We start from the raw sequence: 11,856 nt of genomic DNA on the forward strand, positions 1-11,856 counted from the left end.
TGGCAACAGTTTTTTTTCTTTGTGTAACAGTATCATATTCATATAATTCACAAAATTCAGTAAATGGGATAGCACAGGTCTCTAAACCTATGTGACTAAAGGGTGTCATTTACAAAATCCTCATGGAAAATATTTTTTACTAAATCCAGAACAAAAAATTTCAACACGAAACTCTGTATTCATGGTGAGAGCTCAGAGAATATTTTGTTCCATGTGGATCGTAAGGGATCGTATCCCAGCCTTCATTAGCACAGCTTAAAAGAAATTTGTATACTACCCAAAACATCCACCCAAAATCAATATAATTCAAGCCTAAATAATCATACCTTCCTTTATTTTATAACATTTGGTCAGAATTAAATTTTCTCTCACAGCACAGCAGAACACAAGCTATATTGATAATTCATTATAAACACAGTGAACCACTGATTCTTACATTGGTTTTATATAAATAAATTGCTATAGTGTTACTATGTCTTTACTGCTGCTTGACGGTAAAGACTTCAGCCTGGAAGAGACAGTTTTAAGACATGATTGTCTACAAATGTTCATCAATCGTTGGGAATCTGAGCATAAAGAACACTGGAATAAATGAGAGAGAAACATCACCACAAGCCAAGCTCTGACCTTCTTCCTCAGTTTTCACTCAGCCTTCATTTAGGCAGGCTTCTCCTGAAGACAATGGAATTCAGAAACGAATCGTTACTTACAGCTCAGTGTGTGGCTAAGTTTGCAATATGTGCAGGACAGTTTGATTTGCATTGCTTTCTTCCTCACATTGGAAAACGGTTGGTAGGACTTGCAAGCTTATGCACCCTGTTGATTTTTTTCATGTTTTCCATGTTAAATAATGCTACACTTTCTCAAGAATCTTACGCATTTTAGTCTGAGGGCTATCAAATTTTCAGCAAATGCATCGTCCCCATTCATTTATACCGAAAAAAAGCAAAGCTGCCTAAGTCACCTTCAACTCCACTACAACCTCAATTCTGGGAAGCAGGAGGGTCAATCTCAGTACTTTCCACTGCTCATATGACACGACTCGATCCTATAGGTCTGCTGCCACAACCAGAACAGATATCTGCTAATAACAGCACACCCAAGAGTTAATTGGATGCGTCATTCACCCACCAAGGATGTGACATAGGATCAGTCCTGGCATGCACAGTGGTTGTTTGTATGGAGACTCAAGGCATCAACAGGCCAGACTTCTGGAAAAACACAGCCAAATGAAACAGGCGGCAATTACTGAAAAAAATGGTGAATACTTTTCCAAATCAGCAGAGGTGAGTATATGCCTCCAAGAATACTCTAGTTAACCTATCCAAGTGAAATTTGGGAGACTTCTATGGAAACATCTGCTGACTGCTGGCTACTGACTGCAGACTGATGTCTGCAAATGTCCCTGACTTGGAGGTGATACTTGAATGTAGAACTTCTTCAGCTCATCTTGTTGGCTGTTCTCCGGTGGATTTTGATATTGGAACTGTCCCAGACTGCAGAAATTATTTCAGGTGTACTGCAAGAAGGGTTTGAGTCTCACATTCCAGCACCCTGTGTTCAGAGCTCTGAACTCCAGATTCATTCCCTTTGGCCTAAACACTAATTACTTGTGCAGCTCTAAAAACAATGCCAACAGAAAAAGTTGAAAGACTTTCACAAAAATATCTGAGACCCCGGTGATCAATCAATGTAGGGCTGTAGGAAATGGGTGTAAGTAGGGAATAACATGGTTTTGAACCAGAATTACCTACGGGCAAAACAAGAGGTCTATTTTATTGACTATTCTGATGCGGCTTACTTTTCTGCATACCGTTTCTCTCTCTTGTGTTTGTCAAAACACCTAGGTTTCATGCTTTTTCTCCTCTATTCTTCTATCTAGTTCATTTTCTTCATTTAACGCCTTGTTCTTTTGAAGTTCTTTCTTGCATACCTAATACTTCCTGTATGCTGTGTGGTGATGGAGGGGACCTCATTTAAGACAGGGGCTCCTACTAGACAAGAAAGGAACTTGAAATAATAATAGCAGAACATTCAAGTTCTCCACAGTTAAGCATGTCTCTGACAATGGTGCATAAGCCATTAATTGCTCTAAGATGTTTGTATCCTTGCCTCCTTCTGACTTCAGTGAGGGTGCAGGAACACAGCCACATGCCATATGAGGTATTGAATTCCTACTTCTTCAGAAACCGTACTCAATGTCTTCAGTCACCTTTAAGGCATTTTGGAAGCAACTGCATTTTAAAGGTCAAAGATGGAACAGATCTAACCACTAGTACACAATTGTTCTGCACAATGATGGATAAAAATAGGTTTTTTGTAGCTTCATTGTAGCTTTTTTTGTAAGAAAAGCTACTAAATAACAAAATGTTATGTGAAAATCGCTTCCACCACATCTTTCTTATGCTAGATATACATCCAATACAAAAATCAGCTAAAAGTCCAAGCTGCACTTGTCCTGGTTTGAGGTTAAACAGAACCAATTTTCTGTTCAGTAATTTTACTTTGCATCTAACCCTGTTCTAACTAACCAAACTCTCTGAAATTAACAGCATATTGTCCAGATAGTGTTCATTCCCAGAGAGATAAGAGTTTCTAATTTATAGTTTTTAACTTATGCCAAGGAATGGTATGCAGAGAGGCTCTCACTTATACTTATTGCTATAACAACCAAGTGCAGCTAACTTGGTTATGTGCCACATTGGAGGGTTGGAAGTGGAAAAGTGTAGAGGGGAGGAGTGGACAGAACAGGTGACCCAAAACTGACCAACAGGGTATTCCATCCCATCTGTCTCATACTCAGTATAAAACCTGAGGGATCAAAGGGTCAGCTCTCTTTCTTCAATGGCGGACGTCTGAGGAGGACTCTGTCTGTTGATCTGCCTTTGATCCCAATCCTGAATGCAGATCCTGAATCCAGCTCCCGTCTGTCACTGAGTCCAGCCTGGAACTGCCCCAGTGACAGCCGGTGTCGTGACTGTCATCCTGGGAGCTTGATACAATTTTGTATGTATTGTATATAGTTCATTATTTTCTTTTTTTATTATTAATATTTTCATTAAAGTAGTTCAGGGGCTTTTTAAACTTATAAGTCTCTTTCTCTGTCTCCCTCCTCTCCTTGGAGAGAGAGGTGGGGGACGGCATCTGTCATTTGTTTTCAGTGGTCAGTCTGGCCCAAACCACAACAACAGCGGATCATTTTTTTTCTTTATTTCCTTCTGTTATTGCTCTCACTGCTCAACAGGTCAGTTACAGATTTCACCTCATCGAACCAGCTGCAAGACTGTTGAAATCTATAACGCACCACTTGGCTCCATTTCTGTCAAAACTGCTAAGTCACATTTGCCCATGTTCTAAAAGAGATTATTCATAACAAATGTATTGATCTGTTCATAACCATTTTAGCTGAAAGACCGCTCCATAAAAGGAACCTCCACTGTCTGTAGATTTATAACCAGACAGTAATGAGATGTTTGAACCGCATGAGAGACAGCCAATGTTTTTTTATGAACCCATTATTTGAAGCTACTGTACTTTAATGTGGTATGCTGAATGGAATGAAATGGTTTCATTTTATTTGTCTTACTTAAAACTTTCCACTTATCTGTGCAACTGGGAGATTGAAATCATGGATTTCCTTACACATCCCACAAAGCAAAGCCACTAGCATAGGCAGCATCTTCCCTCTTTAGCTGAAAAAGCATATATATCATGTTTGTGTATTACAAAGTCTATTTTCAGCTCAAGTATTTCAGCAAAATCTTATGCCAAGTTCAGTATCTTTATATATTTCTGTGCATCATGCATACCATTTCTTGGAATAGTCAGATGTGATTTCTTAAAATGTTATGACATGTATTTTGAAATCCATGCATAAGACAAGGTGGTCCAGTTGAAAAGCTTCCATTCACTTTATTACTTTTTTCACAGAAGTGACCACCTGAACAACATGGGCAGCCTCCACAAAGAGTCTCACCATTTGCTGAGAGGGCACAGTTAAAGCCCCACATATCTCTTCCAAGCCCCTATAGAAGGATGGGGTGAACAGGAATGCTGCTGTATTAGCAGTTTCGTCTCCAACCCACAGCACTGTCAACAGCATTTGGGGCAAAGTCTCAAAAGCAGATCAGGTCCCAGTGGTTTATGAGGTTAAGCTATGTATAAGTGCTTGTATGATGGACTGACGCTAAAGGGTAAGAATCTATTCTGTGCCAGCAGAAATAGCGTCTGGAGATGGAGGGTGGAGGGGGGAAAGTTCTTGGAGGAATGTATCTGGAAATACCCCTCACAACAGCAGCAAATCCCTGCATGTCCTGATCACTATAGGCTTTTTAGAGATGTGTGACCCTTCGGGGCTTAGCAGTTGAAATCCCTGATAACTGTGGTTTCAGTACACTGCAGCCCTGAATAGATTCTCCTCTGTTTGATTTTGGGATGCCAGACTCAATCTGTGTTAAATCTAATACGTATTGAATTTGGCCAAGTGTATTTTAGATCTAAGCACCTTTAGAAGAGAAATCACAGGCTGCCAATGGAAGACTTTACGTCCAGTTGAAATGAGAGAACAAATGTTGTTTTAACTGCACCTAATCTGGCACCCTAATAGCTGAAACTCTGCTGCAAACTAGAACTATGGTTTAAATAAAGGAAAGGTCTTTAATCACTTCTGATACGGGAAACATCTGCAGCTGTTTCACTGAAGAGGAATGAAGGATGAAGGACAGGAAAAAAGGGAAGAAAGGGAGATGGCATTCAGTGGGGAATGACTACTGTGCAGTCCTTCCTTCTGCTCCTCCTTTCTAAGTTTCCAGCTCGATATCTCCTGACAATAGAGTGGGGAACAATTTCTTCAATGTCACTAGACTCTTTTGTCTACTTTGTTTGCTATGAAGGATATTAATTTGAAGAGCTATGATTTAGCATTGCACACTGCAAGCTAAGAAATGTATATTTGGAGGTTTTCTATGGCTCTTGTGATATTTTTTTGTGTATTTTTCAGTGAACAAAACAAGGCAGGAACTACCCTTGAGTTATAAGGAAGTCTTAAATAGCACCAGGATAGGTGATAATTGGTTTTCATGTATTTTGCTTCAATTTTCTACTCAACATCCTTTCTGTGTACACATAATGAAAAAATAGAAAGACAAGGAAATAGAGAGAGAAGACCTAAGAAAAGAAAAAAATTACCAACAGGAATGATCCAAGACAGCAACTGTTGAAAAGAGAAATAGACTTTCTTATTCATTTCTCTCTCTTGTTTGCCATTCATTTTCTTTTTCTTTCTGCTTTAGTTTATTTACCACTTGGTGACTGATCTTCTTTGGCTAACAAGGAACAGCAGGCCCATCCCCTCTCTTGCACATTAGCCTTACTAAAACAATCATCTGCAAAACCAAATACCTATACCACATTCAAAAGGGCCATTAAAGGATAAATCACTGTTTCACATGCATAAAACTATAAACCTAAGGAATTGGGTTTTCACATCTTGGGCTTAATCTACTCTTAGCCTTCAGTCTGTGAGATCCCTGAGAGAGCAAGAGCGTGAAGGTTTTCCCGCTGACGCCAGAATTTCCATGTAGCACCTCACCATTCTGCAGTTCCTGAGACAGTTCCACCATCAAGTCTGCCAGACTGATGCAAGTCTGAATGCAGCACATATCTTGCCTGCCAGAAGTCAAGATTATACTTTAATCACAGCTACTAGGCTTCTTCACTTTCCCTGTTCTTCCCTCTTCCATGATATATTTCTTCCGAGTCACTTTAAACATCTGATAACCATTTGTAAGGATTCTGGTGCTGCAAATGGGTTATTCCACCACAGTCAGTCACCACTGGCATAGTCAGAAGGGAAAAAAAGTTATTGCAGTTGTGTGTTATGATGTGTTAGCTGAAATGACTGCACCTCTCCTCTGGTTTTACAACCTTGTAGGTACAATAGCTAGAAAAATTGATGTGCTTACTCTGGGAAGGTGGCAACAGGATTCAAGAAGTTAATACAAAGAGTTGTTTTATCACAAAAGGCATGTGAGTTAGAATAGTTCCAAGGTAGAGTGTTACCAGCAACTCCAGTGACTAGTGGGCCAAATTCCTGACATGTCAACATGTGGGGAGCTCCAATTCTGTAGTGACAGCTTCACAGCTGCCTACATGATAGTCTGTGACTTATTGGAATGCTCCCATCTCCACAGCCCCATCATCAAGCCATTGACCATAGCTTTTTTTCTTGTGAATTTGGACTGAAATGGAAAAGAAGGAGAAAAGTAGATAAAGGTTACTGGCAAGTGTAGTCAGTAAAACTAGAGGATTGGGTGTGGGGGTGTGTGTGTGTGTGTGTGTGTGTGTTGGTTTTGGGTTGGCTTTTTTTTTTTGCTCTTTTGACTTATAAAAAAGTCTCAGAAAAGTTCCAGTATTGCCAACTTGGATGCATTTGCAGAAATGTTTATGAGAGTTATGAATTGAGGATCTGGCCCTTGACATTCTTTTTTTTTTCAAAACAAAATCAAGTGGTATTTCATAGAAATTAAGTGCAAAAGTGAAAAGAGACATCTTGTAAGTATTTCTCCTGCAGGGCTTTTCATTCCTTTTCTTCTCCTTCTTAACCCAAGCCTAATTGTGCTCTGAAATGGAAACCAAGAAGAATATGAAAATGACAGTCAGAAGTTGCTTAACAATAGGGTTTCTTTTCTGCCTTTGATATAGCATAAACATTTATCAGACCCTATCACCATCTCCTCTTCTGCAGAAAAGGGAATAAAGAACTCATTGCCTTCTCCACAAAGAAGCAGTCAAGCTGACATGTCGCGGCACTGGAGTCCTACCTTCTCATGTAGATGATCCTCATCATTCATGTTGGATGACAGAGGAATCAGCTGGTCTGAAACTGGCACATAAATCATTTTTCCATCTTCCCTGAGCCTTTCATGGATGGCTAGCAAATAGCCTGGATCTCCACAATGTTCTAGAAGTACCTAAATGGTCAGAAAGAAGTTGTCTAGCTGTGTGGCACCAACAGCAGGTTTCCTCTTGAGAAGTGTAGGCAGGAGATAAGAGTAAACCTGAATGAAAGAGGTTTCCCTGTACATACAGCTGCTTTCCTTAGATATTTGGATATTAATGCAAACTGTTTGCTTAGATTTAAGACTATACAGTCATGTAATCCAGTAAATACATTGTTGTCATTGCTAGTAACAGGCCACAGACTTTCTACTAGCTGCACAAGGCCTTAGGGCTAGGGCTTGTCTTAGCTTTGTAATTGCAATGTAACAAGCAAGTGGAGAATACAGTCAACCTGCCTGTACTTTCTTACATGGTAATTGCGTGGGGAACCTTCCTGGGAATGCTTTTTGAGGATACCAGCCTACAGCCATCACCGAAGGCCAGAACATGTTCTTACTGTGCTATCAAGAATCTCACTTTAAGTACGTTACTTCTGAGCAACCTGGGATGTTAAAATTTAATGTAACAAATTGGTGGAGAACGTAGGCAATATGGGCTCTAATTTGGGTACAACAAAGAAGACTGAGTGCCAGGTTCATTAGCTCTTCCCAAAACTCTGTAATATTATCCGTCTAGTACAGCTTTCACATAAATCCAGATCCACAACAGAGTCCCAATATGCCCTCGGAATGTAAAAAAAGCCCCTGCTAATTATAAACTTTCTGTAGAAAGGCCTGGTACATTTCAAGACTCTCAGCAGCAAGAGAGGGCTGCTTTGTAAGGGAAGGCAAGCTGGGAGCCAGGAGTGATGGCAAGGCAAGGCACTGCCCTCCCTGTCGTTCCCACCCTACCCAAACAAGCAGAGCAGAATAGGTCTGGTGATGATGACCAGGGTTGGCCCCATCCCAGCCTGCCAGGCAGGTCTGTAGTGAGGATGCAGGTCCCATGTGAAGCCAGGGAGCCAGTTCAAGAAGGATGGGTCAGGCCAGGGAGGTGAAAGGCACTGGCACAGGCACAGGCACAGCTGTGATGTAGCTCAGGCAGAAACCGAGGATGTAAATTACCATCCGAGCAAGGGGAGGCTCCCCTCAGCTCTTCTCACAACCTTTGTGTTTTCCCAGCAGTCAGATCCAAAGTTAGACAGCTGTACCAGAGCAAATCTGGTCTGGAGCATCAGCAGCCAAACCCTTAGGAGGGGGATACACTTTAGACACTGGGAGGCACTTCTTTTTCTCCTCAGTAAGGAAATCCACAGAGATCATTCTTCCAGGAAGATGATGATGGCAAACAAGACTTTCTTTGTGTTCCCAAGCTTTTCTCACTTCTTTCATTCCTGAAACTCTTCATCTACAAAGTTATAAAAAAGATCATAGTTGAAAATGTGTCATTAATTAGCACAACTTACCTGCCTATACAAGTGGAAATGGAAATATTGATTTCAATTAGCACCTTCGGTAGCAAAAGCCAAGTAAAACATCCTGGAAAATTTGGTCATATTATCAGTATATTGACCAGCATCTATTGTCACAGAAACTTCAGCAGTAAGAACTTGTTGACATCTTACTTGTAAGAAGTAATGTTTCTTACTTGTAAGAAGTAATGTTTCTTACTATACAGCAGAATAACTAATAGCTATGAATTATTCATCACATGGTTGGAAGGTCAGGCTTAGCTTGATTAAACCCCTAAAATATGAATGATTATCCCAAGCTCATACAAAGCTCAAAGCTCATACAAAGCTCCAGAGTCAGCAAAATTTGGCAGAAAAATGGACAGTACAACTCAAATTCTCTCTGGTTCCAAGAATTGCAGAAATATGCAAAAATGATAAATTGGACATGCTAGGTAAGAAAGGATAATTGTACATTTTAGAACCTGAAAACTTCTAGCTTTAGTATTGGTAGAAATGTTTATGCAAGGGAGTGATTATGTTTCAAGCAGTTTCATCAGATGTCGTGTGGCTGAGTACATGTATGAAACAAGAAAGTGAGATTCAGTGTGTGAATACAAAAACTGAGGGAAAGCATTGGAAAAGTAATTTCAGTTTTGTATACATTATTAACTAAATAAGGAAAAATAAAATTATATTATAAAATTGTCTTCAACAGCAGTTGTCTTGCTAATTTCAAGGGGTTTTGAGAATTTTATAGCTTTCTAAATGTCCCAAAATCTTCCATGCTGAGGAAAGACAGGAACTTTTGAAACCTTCCATTCAGCTCCTTTGAAATCAGAATTGCATTTGAAGTCCTCAAGTAGCATTGCAAAAAAAATGATTGATTTTTCCCTTACATCTAAGCTCCTTTTAAATTTATTTAATAAATGTTCACTTGATAACATACTTTAAAAATCATCCACATAAAGTCACAAAATTACATGTCTCTTCAGCAACATAGGCTGCTGAAGTTATGAATAGTGTCTATGAAACTCAAACTTGACACTTCTCACAGTGCCAAGGAAAGTTCAACATGCCTCTTATCTTCAGCATTCAAGGATAATTAGGCTACCCACCAGATGTACAATCCTTGACAACAACTGCAATTCACAGTTTCATTCATCAGGCAAATCAGACCTTTCAAACACTGGGAGAAAGTCTCTCTGAACTGGAGGTTGCCCTTTACAGAGCACTGGTCCAAGTCCATCTCATAAGGAAATGAGAACTTCTTGTATATTAAAAGTCATAGACATCTGGAGTCACTGAATTTTATTATTTTGCCCCTCCTTGGTAAAATTTGGCAAAAATTATATTTAACTCTGTCTCTCAGGAATCTTTCAGAAGCTGATAATATTTAGCAAAAGTTACAGAGCAGCATATATAAAAAAGGAAGGGAAAGAAGAAAAAGAGAACACAAAAAGGAAAAACAATTCAGAAAGCATTTAGAATACCTCTCTTAGTAGCCTGAAAATCAAAGAATCAAGCACTAAATATCCATCTTCCATATTATTTTTTGAATGACGTCAAGAAAAATTCATGACTCTCTAATTTAAACCCTGAGGAACAAGACACAACTTTAAAAATCATAAAATGGTTCAAGGTGTTTAGGTCTTTTTCTATTTTAACCTACTGCAGACAGAGTGAAAAATAATCTGAAGTGAATCAGATTAAAGAGATGTCTCTGGAGAGCAATTTTCTGTCTTTTGTTCATCTGATGGACAGTACAATGAGCCTTTGATTGAAGTTCCTATATGTTTCAATAGTGATAATAGACTGAAAATGCAGAGAAAATTAAAGCGTCCAATGTCATCTCCTCAGATAAAATTTGCCAATAAACTCAAACTCATAATTTATAAAAGCAGCAATATTCAATATTTTCATGCTGTTTTTATAGTACAAGTAATAGGTTTGGGGATTTGGGGACATTTTTATTGTGTCAAGGATTTTCTTCTACAATACTTTTGAATCTGTATGTTTACTGGTGTTTCTACTATTTTCCAGGAAAGCCACGAAACTTACTTCATTTTATGTGGCTCTGGAATTCCCTTTTTTGTCTCACCACCTTCTGAAGCCACCATTATCCACAGTTTTCTTCAGTCTTAACATAGTCTTAATGTAAGGGTAGGGCTTACCCTTAGAGTTATGAATAGCATCACGATGATGCAAAATCATTGCCCCATCCCTTGACGGGATCCCCAAACTCGCCTCTACTGCAACAACACACAAATCAATCCATGTTATATTCCCAAATGTGAGTTACCCTTTTCTACTTTTGTTTTATCAGCCATAACATTGAGGCGTCATGTCTCTCCTTACTTTTTATGACTGAGGGGGAAAACGTTCCTCCTGGAAGCCTCGGATACTCAAATCATCAGTCTTTTTCACCCAGCTTTCTACCCTTGAACTTGGCCTCCTGTTTCCATCCAATTGTCCTGAATTTATGGGCTTTGGGCAGCTCAACCAAATCTGAATCTTGGCTCTGAAACCAGCCAAGCTCCAGGAATCCCATCTACATATTTAAGGTTTCGTACAACAAAACGGGAAAGGAGGGCAGAGGGGAGCTGACAGGTTAGCAGGGCTTCCCTTTATGATTCCTCAGGGGAAGAAAAATAACACTCTAATGATTTAAACAGCCTGATGTGTGTTGTCAAGGCCCATAAGTCAGCACCAAAGAGCTATATGTAATATACCCCATAGCAGCTAAAAATGCATTTGCCATAAAATAATACTGTGTTATTCACCTAATACGCTCCACAAATCCAGCCCAGGCCCTTTAGTAGGTAACCAATTTAAATAAGGTAAAGCTCTGGAGATTGGCTATTGCTATACACTGTACCTTGCAGAACAACTCTGTACTAATGATCTACCTGAGAAAAAAATCCTTTGCATGTGTTCCTTTTCTCTGGCCTCAGAAAACTAATTTCCACAGTATCAAGTTATTTTGGAATGTAGTTAGGTTACACTATAAACAAATATTTTTTGTTTATAAAACTCATTAAATTAGAAGCACTTAATGAGTTTCCACAGTGTTAAACCTGTAATGAATTTGAATAAAATACTTATCTCAGAGAAAACTGGCAATCAAAATAACATTAATATTGTGTTTATTAGAATTTAAGAGCAGTGTAATATATGCATATTGTATTAAGCCTTCTTAACGTCAACATGAAAATCATTAACTGGTTAGTAGAGATAACTTCTGTGAATCTCCATCCATCTGAAGCTAGCACTTCTGTTCTCTCTGATGCACAAGACGTGTTAAGGAGACAGGAAATTGATTCTCACCCGTTTCAAGGAGACCTGGCATAAACAGACTCCCAAACTCGGGGATGAAAGGAACCGTGTTAGTGTTGCCCAACGAGGTGCACCCATGCCAGCCCACTGCGTATGGGCAAGCTGTGTCTATCCCTCACTGCTCCTGTCTGCAGGAAGCACTTATCATGGCCCCGGCCAACGTGCCTACCACCACGCAGCACCTCCTCTGG

Source organism: Charadrius vociferus, unplaced genomic scaffold (assembly GCF_000708025.1).
Source record: "Charadrius vociferus isolate BGI_N301 unplaced genomic scaffold, ASM70802v2 scaffold72, whole genome shotgun sequence".
In the NCBI taxonomy this organism is placed as follows: domain Eukaryota; kingdom Metazoa; phylum Chordata; class Aves; order Charadriiformes; family Charadriidae; genus Charadrius; species Charadrius vociferus.